At 38.2% G+C, this 23812-nt stretch overlaps 1 protein-coding gene across 4 annotated transcripts in view; it reads left to right on the forward strand.

The window, feature by feature from the left end:
- The first annotated feature begins 4442 nt into the window (after positions 1-4442).
- The window catches only part of PIK3CB (phosphatidylinositol-4,5-bisphosphate 3-kinase, catalytic subunit beta), a 110334-nt gene continuing 90964 nt past the window's right edge, over positions 4443-23812 (forward strand). For 2 of the 4 annotated variants that reach the window (XM_005863521.2, XM_005863522.2), the window contains exons 1-2: positions 5161-5198; positions 10647-10750. The gene's annotated coding sequence lies outside the window, so the exon portion shown is untranslated. Of the gene's footprint in view, positions 4458-5160; positions 5199-9986; positions 9999-10646; positions 10751-23812 lie in introns of those variants that run through there. The other 2 variants (XM_014537480.1, XM_014537481.1) reach the window with 2 other exon arrangements.

Below are 23812 nucleotides of genomic sequence, written 5' to 3' on the forward strand. Positions count from 1 at the left end.
CCGGATTTCAGGCTCGATCCCCAGTGAGGGGCATGTAGGAGGCAGCCGACGATCAGTGATCTTTCATCATTGATGTTTCTATCTCTCTCCCCCTCTCCCTTCCTCTCTGAAATCAATAAAAATATATTTAAAAAGTAAATAAATACCCAGTTAATGAACAAAGGAGACATATTGGTTGAACTTCAAGGTACTGGACTAGGTATAAGTGAGAGAGACAAACGTGTCCTATTTTCAATAATGTTATATTGGTATTTAATTGGATTGGGAGGGTGTTGTTCATTTATAGAAATAAAAGGAGGTTGCCCTGGCTGGTTTGGCTCAGTGGATAGAGCGTCAGCCTGCGGACTGAAGCGTCCCGGGTTTGATTCCAGTCAAGGGCACATGCCTGGGTTGCAGGCTCGATCCCCAGTAGGGGGTATTTAGGAGTCAACCAATTAATTATTCTCTCTCATCATTGATGTTTCTATCTCTCTCTCTCCCTCTCCCTTCCTCTCTGAAATCAATAAAAATAAAAATATTAAAAAAAAAGAAAGAAAAGGATGTATTGACTTGAAAAACAAGGCGAATAAAACTAGGACCTTTTTAAAAAATATTCTAATACAATTGACAACATTCAAGAAATTCATAAGCTGAGAATACCTGTTTGATTCTAGTTATCAGTCACTGGTACTCTCCCTACCTTGACACCAACACTCCCTCTTCCCCGTCCTGCCATTTTTTCAAACAGTGGTGTAATTGTCTTGTTGCAGAGGTGGATACTTTTATTTAGTCAGAAGACTGGAGCTGTGGGTGTTTGTTTACAGTCTAAGATGTTTTTTAGGATCTGCTTTCCTTGTTGCCTCAGGGCTGAACTTTGAAAAGGTCTAATCTAGCGTGGTTAAGCCAGGTCTGAATGTATCCTTTATTCTACTTTTGGCATTGCTATCAATTTATCATAATATTCTTTTTTATACATTTCTGTTAGCTAAAGAATTGGCCATGGGAAAATCTGGTTCATTCACATATACTTTTATGTTAATAGGGTGTGTGAACATGTCCCTCTATTTACCATTTTATAAGAGTGTACAGGGCCCTAGCAGGTTTGGCTCAATGGATAGAGCACCGGCCTACGGATGGAAGGGTCCCAGGTTTGATTCTGGTCAAGGGCATGTGCCTGGCTTGCGGGCTCAATCCCTAGTAGGGACATGCAGGAGGCAGCTGATCAGTGATTCTCATCATTGATGTTTCTATCTTTCTCTCCCCTCTCCCTTCATCTCTGAAATAAATAAAAAATATATTTTAAAAAAAAAGTGGAAATGGATCCTGAAACCAAAAAGTTTGAGAACCACTTGAATAGAAATTTCCAAACTAGTCTTCAGTGGAGAGGTAGTCAAGGAAATATTCCTGTATGAGATGATACCAGGGCTTAATCACAGGTGTACACATAACTGCCTGCTGGAATGTAACGTGGGAGGGAGTTTCAGAAGATGGGCAGGAAGAGGTGGATCACACAGGCCTTGTATGCCAGACTGAGAAGTTTGTTCCAGTTCCTGTACTCAGAAATGAGATTCTAAAATGTGTTATTTCTACCCGTAGGAAGTACTTTTGGTATCTATTTTACTATATAAATGTTTTTATATATAAAGAGATTAGAAGGTTGTGTTTATGATTTTTTGTGATTTGGTAAATTGGCAGCCAACATTTTGTATATCAAAGGGAATTCTGTACCCTATTTTAGCATTGACAACGTATGAGTAATCTGTGACTTCAAGTCCTCATACTATGTAAGTGAAGTTATTTTACTTACTGTAAAATGTAGATTTCAAGTAACCACTTGTCAGTAATGCCAAATTCTTGTATAGTGTTTTTAATGTGCTGATTGTGGTTATAAGTTAATACTAACAAAAATCTTATTCTGAACCTTACGGTGAAGTGATAGGTAAATGCAGACCCTAACATTCAAATAAAGGGCCAATGAGAAAATATTAGTAAAGTATAAATCAAATAAGGCATATATATAAAGAACATTTACAAGTCAATAATAAAAATGTAAATAATCCAACTTAAAAATTGGCAACATGTTTAAACATTTTCCAAGGAAGACATACAAATGGCTAATAAACATATGATCAATTGCTCAGCATCATTAGTCATTAGGGAAATGCAAATCAAAACCATAATGCGATACCAATTCATACCACTAGCATGACTATAACCAAAAGGTGGAGAATAAGAAGTGTTGCATGTGGAGTTGGAACTTTCATATATTGCTAGTTAGATTGTAAAATAGCATAGCCACTTTGGAAAAGCAGTCCGTCAGTTCCTCAAAAGGTTAAAAATAGAGTTACTATATGACCCAGCAATTTCACTCCTGGGTATATACCCAAGAGAATTGAAACACATGTCCATACAAAAAGACTTTACATGAATGTTCAAAGCAGCATTATTTATAATAGCTCAAAAGTGGAAACATCACAAATGCCCATCAACTTGTGAATGGATAAATAAAATGCAGTTTATCCATACAATGGAATAGTATTCAGCCTTAAAAATGGATACAATTTTTATATATGCTACATTATGCAAGGGTGATCCTTGAAAATATTATGCTAAGTGAAAGAGGCTAGTCACAAAAGATGATGTATTATATGATTCCATTTATATAAAATGTCCAGAATAGGCAGTTCCATGGAGAATTATTTGAAACTAGTGTCCCGGTGCACAGATTTGTGCACATTGAACGAAAATTAATTAGAAGAAATATTTTAATATTGCTATTCACCCTTTCTCTATAATAGAAGTGTCAACCAAATTCACGATCGACAGTGATAGATCGAAACACACATGTGCAATTGGCGCCAGCGAGAGCTTTATATGTATCGCACATGCCTGAGTCAACTTAGCCTTTTGTATACAGGCAGTCCTCGGGTTACATCGGAGATCCGTTCCTATGGTGCGACACAACGTGATTTTCGCCATAAGTCTGATCCCACCTACATAAGCACCTACGTCACTCACATGGAGCACATACACAGCAGTAATGAAGTGAAACAGTAAAAAAAATTTAAAGGAAAGATAACAATTCCTGACCTTTATTTGTGGTAAATAAATAATAAAAAACATAAAGCACATATGTACATACGTCGAAATGACAGAACTTTTTTTTAATATATAGATAACAATTCCTGACCTTTATTTGTGGTAAATAAATAATAAAAAACAAAGCACATATGTACATACATGGAAATGATGGAACTTTTTTTTTTTTTTTTTAAATACTGTAAATGGGAGATGGCGACATAACCATGGAACGACCTAAGTCAAGTCCTACGTAACCCGAGGACTGCCTGTATATAGATAAAGTTGCTTAATTAGACCTGCTTTCTGATTTAGCTAAACTTTTTTCAGCCCAGTGAAGCACCCCAACTTCTCTTTCAGGTAATTGTCAGCAACACAGCAGTAAATATCAACACAAAGCAGATTATTATTGTAGATCATGCAGGGAGAACAAAGGGTAAAATATTTAACTGCAGCAGTACGGGAAAACACTTCACAGACATTTGGTTAAAGTGTAAAATGTTTTGCACCTGCTATATAGCAAGTCGTGTTCCTGGGCTGAAAAAACTCCAAGGAGGCTAGTCTCTAGGGAGGGGAAGCCTGGTGTTACTATGTGACATCATTACTCAGCTCTCATAGTCACCGGTTCTGGGCTGGGCTGGGCTGTGGGCTGCATTTTGCGCCATGGGTTCTCAGCAGCGTTGGCTGCAATTTGGTGGGCTGTCACTTCGGGGTGGTGGCGGGGCCTGTGTTCCACTTGGGGGAAGCCGAGTGTTGGTTTGTCAGTGCCAGGTCTGTGGTTTGTCGGTGCCTAGTCCGTGGTGCTAGGTCCGTGGTGCTGTTTATTTTTAAACTAGAGGCCCGATGCACGAAATTTGTGCAAGGGGCTCGGCCCCCGCTGCTGCGGTGGCTGCCTCAGCCCCTGCCGCCACAGCGGCTGCCTCTGCCTTGGCCCCCACTGCTTCATCTGGAAGGTCGTCTAGAAGGACGTCCGGAAGGACCTCCTGTCTAATTAGCATATTACACTTTTATTAGAGACTAGAGGCCCGGTGCACAAAAATTTGTGCACTGGGGGGGGCGTATCCCTCAGCCCAGCCTGTGCCCTCTCGCAGTCTGGGACCCCTCAGGGGATGACCACCTGCTGGCTTAGGCCCGCTGGCTTAGAGATTGGGCCTAAGATGGCAATCAGACATCCCTCTGGCAGCCCGGCAGCCCTCGGGGGATGTCCACTTGCCAGCGGGGAGCAGGCCTAAACTGCAGTCGGACATCCTTAGCACTCCTGAGGAGGCAGGAGAGGCTCCCACCACCACTGCTGTACTGGCACCCGTCAGCCTGGCTTGTGGCTGAGCAGAGCGCCTCCCATGTGAGAGCGCCCTGACCACCAGAGGGCAGCTCCTGCATTGAGCGTCTGCCCCCTGGTGGTCAGTGTATGTCATAGTGACCAGTCATTCCCAGTCCTTCTGCTGTTAGGGTCAGTTTGCATATTACTCTGTTACTATATAGGATAGAGGCCTGGTGCACGGGTGGGGGCCGGCTGGTTTGCCCTGAAGGGTGTCCCGGATCAGGGTGGGGGTCCCGCTTGGATGCCTGGCCAGCCTGGATGAGGGGATGATGACTGTTTGCAGCTGGTCACACCCCCTTCAGGGTGGGGGTCCCCACTGGGGTGCCTGGCCAGTCTGGGTGAGGGGCTGAGGGCCGTTTTCAGGCTGGCGGGGGACTGAAGCTCCCAACCTCTCCTTTTTTTCTTTCTTTTTTTTTATTCTGGGATTTAGTTACCTTCTATGGCTGTCACTGGAGCTGAGAGCCGGCTTTAGCTCTGAGGCTCGGCTCCAGCTCTGAGACCTCGGCTGCTGAAAGCAGGTATCTGGGCTTTGTTTAGCTTCTATAATTGCAACATAGTTGCTTAGAGTGCAGCTCAGAGCTGGGCGGCGGCAGGCAGGGAACCTTGACTTCCTCCGTCACTGGAGCAAGCAAGCCTCCTGTTCGCTTCAGCTGCCTGGCTGCCGGCCGCCATCTTGGTTGGCAGTTAATTTGCATATCGCCCTGATTAGCCAATGGGAAGCGTGTCGGAGGTACGGTTAATTACCATGTTTGTCTATTATTAGATAGGATGGTCAGTGCGCATCATGGCAGTTCCTGTGTTGAGTGTTTGCCCCTTGGTGGTCAGTGCGCGCCATAGCTACCTGTCGGAGGGAAGGAAGGACACTTAGCCTTTTATATAGAAAGATAGATAATTTTAGACTTATAAAAAAGGTTTTGAAAAAGATAAAGGTCTGTGGATTAAAAGCTATCCACCAAGACTTTCTCTTTTTGCCTGTGGAAAAACAAACGTAAATAATAAATGAGAATTGTAAGTACTGATAAGTTTTATGAAGGTGATATAGTGATAGAGAATGTCGACATAAGAACTTCCAAGCCTGTAGAGAATTTTTATAAAAATTTCTTTGAGTCAGACAGGGGATACTCCTAGAACTAAGAAAGATCTCAACAGACTGAGAAAACTGCTTCTTGCAGCTTTTTTTAGGCATTTGAAATTAAGGAGGGAAGGAAGGAAGATTACATGAAAGTAGGAGAAAGCAAGGTAGAGATTGGATTACAGGATAGTTAACATGATTATGTGCTCTCTTGAGGGTGGCTCCTATGGGGTCTGAAAAGAGGCATTTCATTTTAATATATTTTATTGATTTTTTACAGAGAGGAAGGGAGCGGGATAGAGAGTTAGGAACATCAATGTTTCTAAACATCGATCCACTGCCTCCTGCACACTCCCTACTGGGTATGTTCCCTTAGCCAAGGTACATGCCCTTGACTGGAATCAAACCTGGAACCCTGAGTCTGCAGGCCAATGCTCTATCCACTGAGCCAAACCAGTTAGGGCATAAAAGAGGCATTTCAAAGATGTGTTAACCTATATGAGGGGTGGGTTATGTCTGGTCTGTGGGCTGTATAAGTCCTGCAAAATCATTTGGTCTGGCCCTGCCAAGGCAACCGCAGGCTGGACTCGAAATTCAATAAATCTAGAAGCTGTTTTTCAAAGCAACATAAATTTATATTAAGTGAATCATATTAAGTGAATGATATTATAAATAGTCAAATGGCCTTTGGCAGAAAAAAGGTTTCCCACCCTTTGAGCTAGATGCACAGAAATAATGGACCAGGCTTGCTTAAAGCAAAGATAAACCTTTTACTAAAGAAGTTATATGGCCCAGGCTGATGTGGCCCAGTGATTGAGCGACTACCCATGAACCAGGAAGTTGCTGTTCGATTCCAGGTCAGGGCAACATACCTGGGTTGTAGGCTTGATCCTGGTGAGGGCGTGTAGGGGACAGTCAATTAATGATTCTCTCTCATCATTGATGTTTCTGTCTCTCCCTCTCCCTTCTCTCTGAAATCAATAACAAACAAACAAACCATATTTTTAAAAAAAGAAGTCATGTGCCTGGCATGTGACTATCCACCATGACTTGCCCAGTTAGGAATTTATGATTAGGTCACTCTGCGAGATTACTATCTGTAGTACTCTTTTTTTGTTCACAAGACTGACCCAGGCTACTATCTTGAAAGAAATTTTTATTTTATTTTTAAAATGTATTTAATTTTTAAAATTTATCTATATTGTTGAAAGTACCAGGTTACTATCTTAATTGTGATGATACACCAAAACTCTCTTAAAAGAGGTAACTTTTGAGTTGAGACTTGAATGTTAGAAGGTGGTGGATGACCTGGGGCAGAACATTCCAAACTGCAAGAACAGTGAGTACAAAAGCCCTAAGATAGGAACAAAGTATGTAACAACGGGATAGTAAAACCAGTATGGCTAGAGAGTAGTGAATGAGGAAGAGAGTGGAAGATGAGGTCATAGGTAGACAGATACCAAATCATATAGGGTCCTTATAGGTCCTAGTTGCACATCAGGTCTGGTTACACTGGAAAGCTTTTGGAAGGTTTTAAGCAAGGTATCGAAGTGGTCTGTTTTTTGGCCCGGTCAGGGTGGACCCGACCTTTGCACAAATTCCTGCATTGGCCTTCTAGTCTTGTAATAACTCAGTATGGTACCAGGTAGGTACTGGACTTACTGGGGCAGTTACTTCCTAAATTATATAAATTTCTAACCACTGCGCTGTATACCTGAAACTAATATAAAAATATTATATCCGGTGTGGAATTCCTGTGTCATAAGGCATATGAATTTCCATTGCTCCACATACTCAGCAAGCCTGGGTATTGCTATTTTCTTTAATTTTTACCTATTTTGGTGGGTACAAAGTGGTATTATTGGGATTTTAATACTTATTTTCTGGAGTACTAATGAGATTGCCCATTTTCCCCTATGATAATTGGCTATATTGGATATTTATTGTTTGTCTAGAACTTTTTCCATCTAGTATATTGTTTCTTTTTTTCCCCCACAATGAAATTGTGTGAGTGGATCTTCATATGTAAGGTCATTGATAACATTGTTTATACCTAAAGAATTGTCAGGAACTTTAAGAATAAATTATTTGTTGAATTCTGTGATGAAATCAGAGTAATTTTGTGGACTAAGAACAGTAAGCAATATACTTACATTCAGTATTAGCTGATATTGTGTCAAATCTTTTTTTTCCTCCCCTTTTAAATAGACATTATTTTTTAGAGAGCAGTTTTAGGTTCACAGCAAAATTAAGCAGGAAGTACAGAGTTCCCACATATCCCTGCCCCCACACACATAGCCTCCCTTACTGAGTTTACTGATTTCCTTACTTTTGAGAAATCTGAGCAATTTGATATCGTTTTGACATCATTCTAAAATTTATTTTATAATCTTTCTCTCACTTTAAAAAGAGAATTATCGATCCTATTTCAAAAACAGACACCAAGACTAGAATTAAATTACTTGCTTCCTAGCTGAATTTTCTTTTGAAGGTACAATATGAAAGATTTTCAACCTTAATAGCAACAGTTATGCTCTCTTTTTTGATTCCTACCAATTTTCATGAAACTTGAAGATTTTTCAGTGTTCTCTCCCTTCTTTTAAATGTAAACTGTTCTAACCAAATGCTTGAACTTCTTTCATAAAATTCCTGACTTGGAGTACTACTGACAAATGTAAATAATTCCAAACTTGGTGTGTAGTACAAACTCTAATCCAAGTTGAGTGAGCTTGCCCAGAAATGAATTAAATGATATTGATTAGGATGCTATTATAAAGGTTACAAAGTCCTATAAAATGTCATCAGTGGAGAATGGGACATAACAGCTGAGAGGAGAAGGCTGTGAACTTGATCCTTAGAAAACATCCATGGTTTAGAGCTCAAATTGAAAGGCAAAGCCATAAAACTTTATGAAGACTGTAAGATCTTCTCAACAAGACAGAAGAGTCAACTAAAAAAATGATATTTTTTATCACATTAAAATTAATGTTCATCTAATGACACCATAAATGCAATGAAAAGATAAACCACAAACTTGGGAAAGAAAATACTATATATAATAGAGAATTAGGTTCCTGAACAGGGCTGTGTTATAGATGTGCAATCTGTGCAGTCACACAGAACCCCATGTAATTTTTTAAAAATATATTTTATTGATTTTTTACAGAGAGGAAGGGAGAGGGATAGAGAGTTAGAAACATCGATGATAGAGAAACATCGATCACCTGCCTCCTGCACACCTCCTACTGGGGATGTGCCCGCAACCAAGGTACATGCCCTTGACTGGAATCGAACCTGGGACCTTTTTGTCCACAGGCTGACACTCTATCCACTGAGCCAAACTGGTTAGTGAACCCCATGTTATTTTAATGCTATGCTGTCACTGTCTTAAAATTTTTAATTTATTTTTACTTTGGGCTCTGCAAGTTATTTAGTCAGTACTCATCCTGAATATGTAAAGCCCCCTAATAATAAGAAAAAGATATCTCAATAATAATGGCCAAAATCCGTGAACAAACGAATGTGGAAAGGAACATAGATAATTAATAAACATGTGAAAAGGTCTTCAACCTAATCAAGCAAATATAGCTGAAATCATAGTGCTATCCCATTTTATATGTTCTATAATGCCACCAATTAAGAAATCGAACTTTACCAAGTATTTGGAGAGGATATGTTATTGATTCATACACTGCTGGTACATTGGTAAAGTGATACAATTGGAAGATATTTTGACATTTTTGGTAAAGTTGGGAATTTGCATGTCTTATAACCCTCCAATTTCACATCTATGTTTAAAGCATGCCCTAAAGAAATTCTTGTTTGTATAATAATGTTGATAAAAGCAAAAAACTATAAGCCATCCAAATGTCTTTCAACAGAATGGTTAAATACATTGTGGCATATTTATATAATAAAATACTATAGAGCAATGAAAATGTAATATGAATAAAACTCAGAAAAAAATTGAGTGGAAAAAAATTCAAGTCTTTGAAGACTTCATAGCACACCAATTTATCAAGCTGAAAAAGGAGCAGGGGACACAAGAAAATAAAATGTAATTTAGAAATATATACATATGTGACAGTTGTTTTTCAAAAAGTAATAACTTTGTGTGGTGAACACACAATGTAATATACAGATCATGTATTATAGAATTGTACACTTGAAACCTATATAATTTTATTAACCATTGTCAGCTATATAAATCAATAAAAATAAAAATTAGAATGAAAAAGCAGCCCAGCTGGTGTGACTCAGTGGTTGAGCATCAGCCTATGAACTAGGAGGTCACAGTTCGATTTCTGGTCAGGGCACATGCCCAAGTTGCAGGCTCGATCCCCAGTAGGGGCCATGCAGGAGGTGGCCAATCAATGATTCTCTCACATCGTTGATGTTTCTATCCTCTCTCATTCTCCCTTCCTCTCTGAAATCAATACACATCCTATATAATAAAAGGCTAATATGCAAATCAACTGAACGTCAGAACGACTGGCGCGCTCTGACCACCAGGGGGCAGATGCTCAATGCAGGAGCTGCCCCCTGGTGGTCGATGTGCTCCTACAGGGGGAGTGCCGCTCAGCCAGAAGCCCTGAATCAGGCTCACGGCTGGCGAGTGCAGTGGTGTTGGTGGGAGCCCTCACACCTCTGCAGCAGGGCTAAGGATGTCCGACTGCCAGCTTAGGCCTATTCCCTGCTGGGAGTGGGCGTAAGCCGGCAATCAGACATCCCCCGAGGAGTCCTTAGTGTTGCCATGGAGGCAGGAGAGGCTCCCACCACCCCTGCTGTGTTCCCCAGCCGTGAGCCCAGCTTCTGGCTGAGCGGCGCTCCCCTTGTGGGAGCGCATTGACCACCAGGGGGCAGCTCCTGCATTGAGCATCTGTCCCCTGGTGGTCAGTGCGCATCATAGCGACCAGTCGTTCTGTCGTTTGGTCTATTTGCATATTAGCCTTTTATTATATAGGAAGGGTAAAGAAAGAGGAGAGCATTTAGTTGCATAGGAAATCCACTTAAGCCCCTTCCAGTTTTAACAGTCTATAATTTTAATATTGTGGTTCATGTGTGTTTTATATTTCCCCCATATTAAAAATATAGTTAGAGTAATTAAATGTTATAAAAGCAATAAAATTTATTTTGTTTATTTTTAATTTAGCACATTTAATGTTAATACCTTTTATCTTTACTTGTTTTTTGTAGTGTGTCTTCTAATCTGATAAAGTCTTCCATGAAAACTTCATTTAAAAAAATAAATAATGCCATCTGTTTTCCTAAAAGACTGAAATGGGGGCTACCATTTCCAGGTAAGGATTCAATTTTGTATCTTTGATTACTTACATTATTTTTCCAGAAGTAAAATATAAAAGGAAACTGTGAATATTGGTTAGATTCTAAATCTTTTAGTTTATTTGGGGTGGGAGCTGGGGGATACTAGGTCTTGTTTTAAGACAGTTTAGGATTAGTTTACCACAGAGTTAACAGAGCTTCATGAAAGAGAGGAGGGGCTAGTAATGTTGAAAACTTTTTAGAGAGGTTAATTGAAGACTAAAGAAACTGTTTTGAATTTGGCAGTTAAAAGGTCATTCATTCATTGCTGGCTCTAGCAGGGCCCATTTCAGGACAGTGTTTGTGGCTAAAAGTAAGCTAGCAATGGAGTAAAGAATAAGGAGGTGATAAAGTGAATATTTCAGCTCTTAATTCATTTACTAAACCATCATGTAGTATGTACTTAGGATGCAGCAATCATTTAACTAAAATTAGAGTTAGTGTGATCATATATATCCTGGTTTAAGGCTCTTGTAGATCAATTAATGCCCAACTATTTTTTCCAACTTTGAAATATAATTGACACATAATACTATGTAATTACACAGCTATTTTTAATGCCATTTTTTACTCTCAAGTCTACTGATTTGGGTGATAAATAACGTGGTTATACTGTTAAAACCCTCATTATTCTATTAACAAGGATGGACATTCCCTGCCTGATGTTGTTATCTTGCCTGCTAGTCTGAGCTTTTAGTCTAGCAGGCAAGTTAGGAGCTTAACAAATAGCTATGAAGTTAATTGGTTAATGATAGCATTGATAAATGCTGAAGAAGTGAAATAATGACCACCGAATGAGTAGTAGGAGTGAAAGTCATTGATCTGTGAATTCATTTTGCAGGGTAGATTTCATAGGTAGATTTGGCAGGGAATATGGAAGAAAGAAGTCATATAAATGAATCCAAGATTTTGAGTTACAGTGGTTAGAAGTATGATGGTACCATGAACAGAAAAAGAAAAGTAAGGAAACTGTGAGGAAAGATTGGTATTAGAGGTTCAGAGGGTAGGACTGTAACATGATGAATTCTGTTAGACATATTTGTATTTTGGGGGTACAGGTAGAACTTTGAGAATTATCTCCTTACATGTGGATATATGAGATTGAAATTTAGGAAAAGATAAATTAGGGCATGAAGATACAGAATTAGGAGTAATTCACATAGCGTTAAAGCTGTGAAAGTAGATAATATTTCTAGTATCTTAGCAGAGAGCAGAGGAAAAAAAGGTGAAACACTGAACTTTAGAAAGTGCCTGTTATAATGGGTGGCTGTTGTTAAAAAGAATCAGTAAAGGAAAAATAAGAAAGGCATGAAGGAAACCATAATCATGCAGTGTTTTTCTCTCAAGCACAATAAAGAGTTTTAAGGAGGGGCTCTTCAGAAGGAAGAGATACTGTAGAAAGATTAAGGATTTTAATACCCTAGAAGGGGCCATTGAATTTAATTATTAAGAGGTTATTGAACTGAGAGAACAGATTGAGTAGACCAGGATGAGTCTTAAGAGTTTAAGTAAATGGTTTTACAAAATATACAGCTGGAAGAATAAAACAGAATGTGTTTCAAGGAATTTGTGCAGGATGTGAGACAGTGGTCATTTTGAGGAGTTAGCCACATAGGAAAATATATTTTTAGCATTAGCACTTGGTATATTTTGTAAAAAGGAATGATTCATTAGTGATGGCGAACCTTTTGAGCTCGGCGTGTCAGCATTTTGAAAAACCCTAACTTAACTCTGGTGCCGTGTCACATATAGAAATTTTTTGATATTTGCAACCATAGTAAAACAAAGACTTATATTTTTGATATTTATTTTATATATTTAAATGCCATTTAACAAAGAAAAATCAACCAAAAAAATGAGTTCGTGTGTCACCTCTGACACGCGTGTCATAGGTTTGCCATCACTGCATTAGAGCATGTAGAGTAGCTTAAAAATTAGAGCGATTAATTGCCCAGAGGAGGTAAGATGTTTTGAGATCAAGGACATGGGCAAAGAGCTTAACTTTTATCAAAGAGTACAACCTTTCTGCTTAGAAAGCAGACAAATGGAAGAGAGGGTGAATCAAGGAATTTTTAGGCAAAGAGAAAGAAAACTATAGTTCGTATCCTGCTTTTTAAATAAGCTGGGGCTTGAGGTTATCTACTAGGTTTATAATCAGTGGTGGGTTGGTATCCTGGGAGAGAAAATTGATTGGTTGCCTCCTGTGTGCGCCTTGACTTGAGACTGAACCCACAACCTTTTGGTGTATGGGATGATACTCCAGCCAACTGAGCCATTCAGCTATGATGACCATTTTAACAACTTTTAAGAGTACAGTTCACTGTTATTTAATACATTCATAATGTTGTGTAACCGTGACCACTCTCTTATCTCCAGAACTTTTTCATCATCCCAAACTGAAACTGTACCCATTAAACAAGGACATGGAGATTGCTCTCTCACCTCTAGTTCCAGATATCCAATATTCTACTTTCTATCTCTGTGAATTTGCCTATACTAGATATCTCATGTAAATAGAATCATACAGTATTTATCCTTTTGTGGCTGGTTTATTTCACTTAACATAATGTCCTCAAGGTTCATCCATGTTGTAGCATGTGTCACAATGTTCTTTTTAAAAGTGGATCATACTCCATTGTGTGTATAAGCCACATTTTGTTGATCTGTTCATCCATCAATGGACATAAGGGTTACTTTTCACCTTTTGGCTATTGTTAATAATACTACCATGTATGTGGATGTATAAATGTCTATTTGAGTCTCTGGTTTTAGTTCTTTTGGGTGTGTAGCCAGAAGTGGAATTACTGGATCATATGGTAATTTTATGTTTAAATTTTTGAGAAACCACTGTACTCTTTTACACATCAGTTGCATTATTTTACATTCCCAGCAGTAATACACAGGGTTGCCTTTGCCTGAATTTGGTTTACAGTGTATCTTTGCTTTTGGGCAGTAGAATGTTTTCAGTATATTTCCTTAAAAGAATGTTTATCATATATTGTTTTCTAGTAGTTTTGGAAGTAACCCAAATCCTCATACTCTACTATGAAGTTAGAACTGGTTAAGAAAGTTGTCTTCTATTAGTGAGAAATCCTGACAGGAATTAAAATTCTGGGCCTTAAAAAGAATGCATTTCCAGGAACTTGTGGTTACTATGTCTGTGTAACTTGGCTATCAAGTGTAAATATACTGAAATATACTAAGTACTTTCAATAGCCTCAGGAGAACGCTGCCGATGAAATAGGTATGTAAGGCAAAGATTATTTTTCTCAGTCAGAACCAGAGTCAAGAAGCATATGAGAACTGGAAGGCTTAGTGGCAATATTGAGAGAGGTTGTTTTCATTTCTAGATAGAATAATTGATTGCTCATGATTGGATAAAAGGATTAAATGTTTTTTTTTTTCTTTCTCAAAGAATATACGTGTTAATCTCTGAGATTGGAAATTTTAAAAGTAGTTGGAGGAATTTTATTTTCCTGTTGATTGACACATTATTTATGTAACAGGTGGGGAAGACATTCCTTGTTCAGTTGGAAAATAGACCAATAAAAGTTATTAAGGGAAAAAATGTTGGTGGGATTACAGCCCCTGCAGAGAGGTTTTTGAAACTTTGCACCTTGTTGTAATTGTCATTAAGATTTGGAAAATTTGAAGTAAATCATAGTCATTGTCTTCAATATTGTATAATTATGTTTTCCCTTGGTAAGTGGTGTTTTAATTTAAAAAAGTTTGCTTGAAGCTTCTTATCATGTTATATGAACAGTATGAATAAACGGAGTGGTTTATACTTGCCTTCCAGTTTTTACCAGTTCTTCCTCCTCCAGTTCTTTCTTTGCCCCAGGGTTCTTTTTCTTTAATTGCATTGGATGTTTATGCAGTTAGAAAAAATGTTCATAAAGATTATATTGTTGAGTGCCTACTGTTTCTGGTCCTTTGATAAATAACATGCTTTTTGCTTTACTCAGAAAATAACTGTGGTCAGATTGTCATATAGTCTGCCATACACAGTAAGGATATTGTGAAAGAAATTCTGACTATCTGTGTAGCATGACCTTTCAAAATTGTTTTCTTTGCTGCAAGCATCTCATTTAGCCTTTTGACTGTCACATGACAGAGGAAGTAGTATATAAAGGACAACATAAATGGCTGCCTTGTTGATCTCAATACAGTTTTCCAATATAAGAGCATGCTAAACAGTCACATATGTTATTAAATATTGTTGTTTTATGTAGGTGGAGGATTAACTAGCTTTATGCATAATGCAGAGTATATTTTAAGTTTATAACATTTATAATATTTAAAATTTAAATAGAAAAACATTTATGTTACTTTGAAAAAGGATCTAGATTTTTACTCAAAATATTAAGAATTGTTCGTGAATAGAGATTCGTTACATATAGCCATGAGTACAAATCCACCTTTTTTGTGGACAAAGATTTTAAAGCAGTTTTGGATGTGTCTTTCTGGTGTTCCTGAGCAGTCAAGAGAGGCTTTCTTTAAAACAATGAAGGGACCTGGGAAACATGAGTAAGCACCAGCCTGATTTTAAACTTTGATCTTATTTTTCACTAGTAATATAGCTCTATTGTTTACCTGTTTAAATAGTTACTGAGGACTTGTATCAGGCACTGTGTGGAGCCCCAGAGATGAAAAAGCCTGTCCCTGTCATTCAGGAACACACTATCCAGATATCAGCAAGGGTGGCAGAAATAGAGTTTAGCAGAATCACAACTCCTTGCTGTTGGTGCTAATGTCACTTCCCTTCGAGAAGGAAGGGGTAAAGGTTATAAGGCAGTGGTTCTCAACCTTCCTAATGCTGCGACCCTTTAATACAGTTCCTCATGTTGTCGTGACCCCCAACCATAAAATTATTTTCATTGCTACTTCATAACTGTAATTTTGCTACTGTAAACAATATGTAATTATATATGTGTTTTCCGATGGTCTTAGGCGACCCCTGTGAAAGGGTCGTTTGACCCCCAAAGGGGTCTCGACCCACAGGTTGAGAACCGCTGTTATAAGGAGAAGCAGTAGGGGCCTGAGGATAGTCAGGATTCTGAGGTGAGAATAGTGCTGGCAGGTGACAGTAGAAATCTGGAGCTTGAATTTGATTGTCACCTACGCTGAGGTCATAAGCAGAGGAAAATGGAAATGGATTCCCATCAAATGGATTTTCCATGCCAGGTGCTGTTTAGGGCCTTTCCACATATTATTGCTCTTAATCCATTTTATAAAGTTGTGAAATGTAGCATATATACAGAAGAGCACATGAAAACTCAAATTTATAATTTGAAGAGTAAAAAATAGAACATGTATGTAACAGCTTAGCTAACTTATGTGCCTTCCTCTATCATATTTCCCTCCTCCCAAAGATACACTTTGCTGAATTGTTTAGTTCCTTGCTTTTCTTTATAACTTTATCACCTACATTTATATCTCTGAACAATATTTAACTTTGTATTTATATTTGAGAAATGAAATCACATTATTTGTTTCTCTTAACATTGTATGGTTCATTTGTAGTGATGTGTCTAGCTGTATTTTGTTAATTTTCCATATTATAAAATATTCAATACAACATATTGATCATTCTATTAATGTACATTTAGGTTATGTCTAGTTTTTGGGTATTATGAAAAATTCCACATTGAATATTTGTGTACGTGTGACATTTTTGGATAAGGATTTTCCTAGTATATAAACCTAATAATGGGATTTTTGATGCCAGATTCTTTGCAAGAGGTTGGATTGGTTTGTTCTCCCACCAGCCGTGATCTATGAGATGTCATAGCATTATGGTTTTAATTTACATTTCCTTGGTGACTGGCTAATGACATTGAACTTTTTTGTTCCCATATGTTTCTGGGGTTTTTTTGGGCTCCTCTGAAGTTTCTGTTTAATTATTTTGTCCATTTTTCTATTGGGATTTTGTTCTTTACATATTAATTTTTTCACTGTAATTTATAAAAATTATTTGATCAATTTTTATTTACCTGTTTGACATCTTCATTGAATCTCTTCTTGTTCTTTTGCAATAAGAGCAACCTTTTATATGGCCTACCAGAATCTGGAGCTAGCCAGCCTCTCCAATACCATTCTCCGTTTTCTGCCTTTCTGTGTGTTTTTTTTTTGTGTGTGTGTGTGTGTGTGTGCTTTTTAGGTCTTGGCATATGTTCTTTCTCCTTTTGCCTAGAATTTCTTCTCTTCAAATCTGTGCTAAAATTTTGCTTTTCTAGGAAATTACTCTTGGCTTTACCTGCCTCAAATTCACATACTTTGTACATCTACACTTATTTCTGAGAAATACAGTAATTCTAGTTAGATGACTGGTTAGGAGCAGAGAGTAGTCAATATATTCATTTCTGCCAGTGAATTAAAAAATGCATTGTGCAAGTGATAAAAAAGGACGAAAGCTGTTGAGTTGAAATAGGAGAGAATGATCTGCTAGTGTCATAATGGTACTCTCATTATGATGTTCCCTCACTTCTCTTCATGATTCTGTTTTCTGTTTGGATGAAGAAGGGTGATAAGGAAAATACAGTGATAGAGTAAACCAGTCAATGGACTGAATATGACTGAGGAGGATATGTGGGATTTATTTATTTATTTATTTATTTATTCATTCATTCATTAATTCTTTTTTTTTTTTTAATTGTTGGGTGTTTTTATTTTTCTGATAATTTAAAAAATGTGAACATTCTGTAATTCAGCCACAGCCTTTACTTCCAGGTGACTTCTTCATTGGGTCTCAATTCTCTTTTAAATAACAAACTCTTGTTCCGGAAGGCAGTTAGCTTTTCATCACTCTTTCTGTCTAGATAACATCCAATGACAAATCCCATAGGGACAAGTATATGTACCCAGTGGTCACGCACAAGCTGAATTAAACTCATCCTGAATGCTTCTAAAAAGAAAACTATCTGGTGTGAATTTTTGCATGTCACTCCGAATTCACGTTGGAAAAATAAAGATGGACACACACACACCTGCGGCCTCGGTGCCAAGACCCCATTCATTCATTTAAAGGAATGAATTTCCTTTCAAATCTATTTCTGTTAATTTCAGAGAGAAAGGGAGAGGGAGAGAGAGAGAAACATCAATGATGAGAGGGGATCATTGATCGGCTGCCTCCTGCACACCCCCTCCTGGGGATCAAACCCACAACCTGGGTATGTGCCCTGACGAGGAATCAAACCGTGACTTCCTGGTTCACAGGTCAACGCTTAACCACTGAGCAAGGCTGGGCGATACAGGGGTTTTAATCATGGCCTTGCAGCTACCTAAACCAGCGATTTTCAACCTTTTTCATCTCATGTCACACATAAACTAATTATTAAAATTCTGCAGCACACCAAAAATGTTGTTTTGCTGATCTGCCATAATATAGGTATAATTTTGATTGATTTGCAAAAATATATAATAATACTAATTACCTACCCTTTTTGCTCCAGTGTGACTTAAAAAAACAACAACACAACAGGTGCCTATATTTGTATATAAGAATTTCTGGTGCCAAGAATTACCCAATCAGACACAACCTTATTGTGCGATGTGATCAGTAAGATGCCATTCTATTATATGACTTACATATTTATGGTTTAAAACAGGGCATTCATACTGGTCAGCTATTGTGTTGGCTGTTGTCTTTTTTTTTTGGTCTTTTTTCTTTTGACAATCTAGGAGAAAAGAGGTCAGTGCCCCTGACTAAATAGTCAGGTATTGCATGTTTTAAAAATTCTTGCGGCACACCAGTTGAAAATGCTGATCTAAACTATGTATTTGACTAAATTTAGTGAAGTCCAAATTGCTATAGCAGACTGAAAATAATGACTCAGACACAGTAGATGTTTATTTTTTACTCCTGGAAGAGTCTAAAGTGTATTGTCCTCTTTGGTGGGTGGATTCTCTTCTGGGTGATTTCTTCTGTCTTATGACTTTCATTCTCTATGACCAGTGGAAAAGAAAAGAGAAGATATAGGCAGCACACTAACTTTTAAAATACCTCACCTGAAGTGGCATTTCCTTTCAGCATGCCTTTGGAGAACTCTTAGTATATGACTATTTCTTACTGTTCAGCCTCCAGTCCCATGAGCATGTATATCCCCTCTCTGAGGTCATCACTATTATAGTTTTGTGAATTTTTGTTATTCTTGCTTGCCTTTCATACCTTTACACACATGTTATTAAGCAATAATAGTTTTGTATTTTTTTAAAAATATATTTTATTGATTTTTTACAGAGAGGAAGGGAGAGGGATAGAGAGTTAAACATCGATGAGAGAGAAACATCGATCAGCTGCCTCCTGCACACTCCCTACTGGGGATGTGCCCGCAACCAAGGTACATGCCCTTGACTGGAATCGAACCTGGGACCTTTCAGTCCGCAGGCCGACGCTCTATCCACTGAGCCAAACCAGTCAGGGCTTGTATTTTTAATATACATAAACTACTTACGTTATGGTGTTTTGCTTTTTTCTAGAGGAGGTTAGAATATCTAGTCTGCCAAGTGCAGAGCCCCAATTCCATACTGTGGCAGGAGAAAAGCAGTCTTTCACAGTGGCCCTGGTAATCTTTTATTTTTGTAGATCTCATAAAATAAGGTATCTATACTCAAGAAGATTTATAATATAATACATACCCTTCTTTCTTAGAGATTAAATTTAAAAGGCACAAGGAAAGTGTTTCCATTGTGTCTCCACTCACCTTGTTCGATGCAATTTTGAAGGAATATGAGATGCTAAAGCTTTTTCATCACTATTGGCTCCTTGTTATCACAACTAGGCTACTCATAGTTTTAGCTTTATCTAGGCCCTGGGTACCAACTCTACCATGAATGGAAGCTTATTATGTGAGGTGATGTAATTCTGATGTTATGTGTTTGTACAAAGTAGTAGGCAAATGTGTTAGTTTTTAAATGCTAAATTAAGAACCTGTTTAAATAGTCTATATTTTCAGATTATTAAATATATTTATAAACATGTAATTAAGGAAGCTGACTAGAGCTTGCATCAGTTTATTTATAAATTTGGACTGTAAGTTTCAGCAGTTATGATTTAAAGGAAACTACTTTGATAGTTGTTTTTTTAACTGAAGTTTGACAGATCAAAGTTGGGTAATGTAAGTTTCATTTTTATACTGTATATTGAACTAAAAAACAAAAAGTTGAACAGTTGGTGGTTGCCAGAGGTAGGGGGTTAGAAGTTGGCAAAATGGATGCAAGGGGTCAAAACGTACAAACTTTGAGTTATAAATAAGCCATGGGGATGTAATACTATACAACATGGTGACCATAGTTAATAATACTATCTTGTATGTTTGGAAGTTGTTAAGAGAGTAGGTCTTAAAAGTTTTCATCAGAAGGAAAAATCATGCTGCTTTAAAAATAATGGATTTGAGGTTTTTTTAAATAATGTGATATATTAAATGTTGTAAATTAAATATAGGACATTATCCAGAAGCTGAATTTGAAGCATAAATAAATGAAGATATCAGATCTTTTGGGAACCTAGGCATAGTGAACTCCTGTGATGAATTATTACTAGTACTAGGGGCCCAGTGCACGAATTCGTGCACCTTGAAAGGAACTGTGGGCCACGAGGCTGCGGTAGGCACAGGGGCAGGTCTCGGCCCATCCTCCCTGCTCGCACGATTGGGGCCAGCACCATCAGCGGGCGAGCGATCAGGAATGGAGCTGGGCGCCGGCAGCGGGTGCCAGCAGCGGCTCTGGCGCCAGCAGTGGGTCCAAGCTGGGATGTTGCTGGCAGCGGGTGCAAGAGGCGGCTGCTGGCCCCGATCGCCCCTCAGGAGCAGGGGAAGGTGGAGAAGCCCTGAGGGGCAATTGGAGCCGGCAGCTGCCACACGCACCTGCTGACGGTGCCGAGTGATCGGGGCCAGTGTTGGGTGCTGGCAGCAGGTGTGAGTGGGGCTGGCGCCAGCAGCAGGTGCAAGTGCCAGGCAGGACCATGGTGCATGGGAGCAAAGAATTTTCAGTAACCACCAGAGGCTGGCCCCAATGACAGCGACTGGCACCCTGCCTTTGTCCGGCACCCCCACTCACCTGCTCCACCATCCCACCACGGCTGACACCCACCATGTTCTGTGCACGCTCCCTGGTGGTCAGCGCACATCATAGCAACTGGTTGTTCGGTGGTTCCGCTGTTCGGTTGTTCCGCTGTTCGGTCTATTTGCATATTAGCCTTTTATTATTTAGGATATCCCAAACCAGTGATTTTCAACGGGTATGCTACAAGAATTTTTAATACATATGATACCTATTTAGTCAGGAGCACTGACCTCTTTTCCCCTGGATTGTCAAATTAAAAAAAATGACAACAGCCAATACAACAATAGCCGACCAGTGTGAATGCCCTGTTTTGAGCCATAAATGTATAGGTCATATAATAGAGTTGCATCTTATTGGTCATATTGCATAATAAAATTGCATGTGATTGACTAATACTTGATACTAAAAATTCTTATGAACAGTATAGGCACCTGATTTTGTTAAAATTCACTTTGGAGCAAAAAGGGTAGGTAATTACTAATATATGTGTGTGTGTGTGTGTGTGTGTGTGTGTGTGTGTGTATTTTTTAAATCATTCAAAATTATACCTATTTTTTGGGTCAGATCAGCAAAATATATATTTTTTGCAGAGTTTTTGTAGTTAGTTTATGTGTGCCATGAGATGAAAAAGGTTGAAAATTGCTGTTCCAAATCATGTAACTCCCAGTACTTATTCTATTGTGCACTGGTCCTCGTGGTCGGCAGGAGCAGTTAGGCAATGAGGGGGATTTCATGGCAGCAATACTGTGGTGCTACCTCACCTTTAAGGTCAGGTCTCCTGATCCCTAGACACTATTTTCCAAACCTCTTCCTGAAATTCCCAATATTTCATCCTCATCTCTTGTGGTTGAGGCTCTGTGGGGGTTGAGGTGGAAAATACTATCACTGGTCCTATAAGCCTTCACTATCTTTCTCTGTTTTATTTCCCCCAGCAGTCTAAGAAGGAGCATCATCCAAATAAACAGAACAGTCGTACTTCCCACTTGTCTTTCTCAGCTGACCTAAATGCTGTGGTGCAGGATGGGCTTTAAAGGGCTTCATGTTTTATTTTTATAATCCCATCTTTCCCCAAACTACGGTGTGATATGGTATCTTAAACAGCACGAGTTCTTAATAAATATTTATTGACTTGAAGTCTAATAATTTTTCTTCCTTTCTCTCTTAATCAAGTACTAGCACTGAGATGACACTATCAGCCAGCCTCTCTTGACTTACTGTGTCCTCTAGAGAGAATAGGCAGTGAAAGAAGAGTTGGCACCAGGGACAACTTTCCCTACTTTTTGTTGTTGTTAAATTTTCAGTTTATGTCAGTAGTGAAGGGATAATAAAAACTACACACAGAAGCATTTGTCATTTATGGCTGGATAGCTTAGGAGGAACATTGGTCTCCAAGTAAAAGCTATAAAACAAACAAACAAATACTTGCATAGACCAACTTAAACCAGCATGCAAAGGAGTAATCCTGAAATGGCTTGGGAGAAATGTCGGCTTTTTGGGATGCTCTGTTAATTTTTATATATTATAACTTATTTTGAACATGACAGCAGACAGAAATAACTAAAAGGTTCAGAGTCTGGAATAGTGCTTTTTCTACAGCTGTAAGCTATTTAAAATTCTTCTCGTGTTACTGTTTGCCATCCAGATGGCTTTCTGGCACTGGTTCAGTTCCTGGATATGAAGGCTGCTGGTTATTTACTCACCAGTATCACCACACTCTTGTACAATTTGACTCATGACTCACAGTGCTTACATGTGGGTACCCTTTGCTATACAGTCATTCCTGATTGTCATAATGTCACTTGTTAGAGACATGTTCCAGAATTGATCGGACACCAGTTCCAAATGAAGATTTGTTGACATTCAAGAGAACACTCTGGTTAGTCTGTTGGATCCATTGCCACTGGAGTAAGAAACAGAAACAGTCATCCAGACAATGAAACTTTTGTCTGAAATATTTATGTGCATGATAGATGCAAAAGTGTATCCAATAAGCCAGAATTATTTGCTTCACTTTTTTACTATTAACTAAAGTGATTAAAATGCAAAAAGGGCTTACCACAGAAATCAGTATTGTGGTGAGAGGCTAGGGAGGGGGAGGAGGTTGCTATTTAAAAGGAACACCCTGAAGATGCAGGTAGTGTTGTATTTCTTTCTTTTTAAAAAAAAAAAAAAGCCTCACCCAAGGATATGTTTTGATTGATTTTAGAGAGAGGAAGGGGGAGAAATATCAATTGGTTGCCTCCCGTATGTGCCCCAACTAGGGATTGAACCCGCAACCTAGGCATGTGCCTGACTGGGAATCAAACCCAAAACCTTTTGGTGTATGGGACGACACTCCAACCAACTGAGCCACCCAGCCAGGGCAGTGTTGTATTTCTTGACCTGGACTGTGGTTTGCTTTATAATAGGTGTTGCTTTTCAATAATTGGTTTGGTACTTTTTAATTTATGTGTTATTTTAAACAATAAAAATGTTTAAAAATAGAGAATACTTGCCTAATATGTAGGTCACATACTTTGTAATAGATGTTAGTAGTAAGTCTTTGTCCTGTTAATTTTTATCTATTTAGGAAAATATCAACTTTTGCCCTAAAATATGGTTATAGTCAAATAGTTATTGAAATAGGCTTAACAGTTAGTTCCCCTTTTCACAATACTACTCATTTGGGCTTCAGGAAGAGAAGGGATAGGTTGAGGAGAGAATATAGTGGGGATGAAATATATCTTTTTTTTTTAAAATTTATTTATTTTTTATTTTTATTTTTTTATTATTCTTTTTAAAGAAATATTATAATAAGTATTACATCTTAACAGTTTCCCCTTTTCACAATACTACTCATTTGGGCTTCAGGAAGAGAAGGGATAGGTTGAGGAGAGAATATAGTGGGGATGAAATAATACTTTTTTTTTTAAAATTTATTTATTTTTTATTTTTATTTTTTTATTATTCTTTTTAAAGAAATATTATAATAAGTATTA

Source organism: Myotis brandtii, unplaced genomic scaffold (genome assembly GCF_000412655.1).
Source record: "Myotis brandtii unplaced genomic scaffold, ASM41265v1 scaffold18, whole genome shotgun sequence".
NCBI lineage: Eukaryota > Metazoa > Chordata > Mammalia > Chiroptera > Vespertilionidae > Myotis > Myotis brandtii.